Below are 2033 nucleotides of genomic sequence, written 5' to 3' on the forward strand. Positions count from 1 at the left end.
CTATAAGCAAAATTCTCAAAGTGTGAATTTTGGATTAGAAAGGTAACTTTCCTCGATCATGTAGTTAGCGAAGAAGGCATACACGTGGACCCTTTCAAAATTAAGGCGATCAAGAATTGGTCAGCACCGAAGACGCCCACGGAAATCCGTCAATTATTAGGTCTTGATGGCTACTATCGTAGGTTTATCCAGAACTTCTCCAGGATTGCTAAGCCTCTTACCACCCTAACTCAGAAAGGTGTAGCCTTTCGTTGGGGAGAAAATCAAGATATTTCGTTCCAAACGTTGAAGCAGGCCTTATGCAGCGCACCTATCTTGTCTCTTCCAGAATGGACGAGGGACTTCATTGTCTACTGCGATGCATCCAATCAAGGGCTAGGCAGTGTGCTCATGCAACGAGGAAAAGTTATTGCTTATGCCTCGAGACAGCTGAATACACACGAAGTCAATTATACAACTCAAGATCTGGAGTTGGGAGCAGTGGTCTTCGCATTAAAGATTTGGAGGCATTACCTCTATGGAACCAAGTGCACTGTCTTCACCGACCACAAAAGCCTTCGTTACATTTTTTATCAGAAAGAGATGAACACGAGGCAACAACAATGGGTAGAGCTACTCAATGATTATGAGTGTGAAATACGTCGTCATCCCGACAAGGACAATGTGGTAGCGGATGCCTTCAACCGGAAAGAGTACTATGATCACAGAGTGAAGGTGCTAACAAGGACAATCCATTCCCATATGTCGCCTAAATCAGAGAGGCTCAGCCGGAAGCCTTGTAACCAGAGAACATGATAGATGAAGCTTTGAGGGGAATGGAGAAGAACTTAGAGATCAAGGGAGACGGACTTTACTATTTCATGAACCAGATCTGGGCCCCAATGTTCAGTGGTTACAGGGAGGTTGTCATGAACGAAGCTCACAAGGCTCGATACTCCGTTCACCCAGGTTCAGATAAGATGTATCTTAATCTTAAGAAGCTCTATTGGTGGCCAAAAATGAAGGCATAAATTGTTACCTTCGTAGGCAAGTGCCTAACTTACGCCAAGGTGAAGGTGGAATATCAAAAGCCCTCAGGTTTACTTCAATAGCCAAAAATACCTGAGTGGAAGTGGGAAGGAATTACGATGGACTTCATCACCAAATTGCCCAAAACCCCGAGTGGCCATGATACTATCTGGGTAATCGTCGACAGATTGACTAAGTCCGCCCACTTCCTGCCAATCAAAGAAACATACAAGATGGAGAGATTGACCCGAACCTACATCCAATAGATAGTTCGACTGCATGGTGTGCCCGTATCCATTATCTATGATCGGGATAGCAGATTCACCTCGAGATTTTGGCAGTCACTGCAGAAGGATCTTGGAACTAAGTTGGATACGAGCACAGCTTACCATCCTCAAACTGATGGACAGAGTGAGAGAACCATTCAAATGCTAGAAGACATGTTGAGAGCATGTGTTATAGATTTTGGCAAGTTGTGGGACACCCATTTACCGCTAGTCGAGTTTTCCTACAACAGCAGCTATCACACCAGTATCAAGGTTGCTCCATTCGAAGCTTTCTATGGCCGTAAGTGCAAATCCCCTCTGTGTTGGGCTAAAGTAGGTGACACGCAGTTAGTTAAGGGTCAAGTCCCCGACAACACTCTCACTAGCCTAGAAATCATTCGAGAAACCACCGAAAAGATCATACAAATCCGAGAATGACTAAAAGCCTCCAGAGTTAGACAGAAGAGCTACGCCGACAAAAGACGAAAACCCTTGGAATTCCAGGTTGGTGACCGCGTCCTTTTGAAGGTCTCACCCTAGAAGGGCATGATACATTTCGGAAAGCATGGAAAACTAAATCCAAGATACATTGGGCCATTCGAGATCCTCGCTAGAATCGGTCCTGTAGCTTACAAACTTCGGTTACCCAAGAGTTGAGCAACATTCATCCCGTCTTCCGTGTATCGAATCATTAAAAGTTTCTATCCGACTAAACCTTTGTGATCCCACTCGATGAAATCGATATCAACGAAAATCTTA

Source organism: Lactuca serriola, chromosome 8 (assembly GCF_051521515.1).
Source record: "Lactuca serriola cultivar US96UC23 chromosome 8, Lser_US96UC23_V15, whole genome shotgun sequence".
Taxonomy (NCBI): domain Eukaryota; kingdom Viridiplantae; phylum Streptophyta; class Magnoliopsida; order Asterales; family Asteraceae; genus Lactuca; species Lactuca serriola.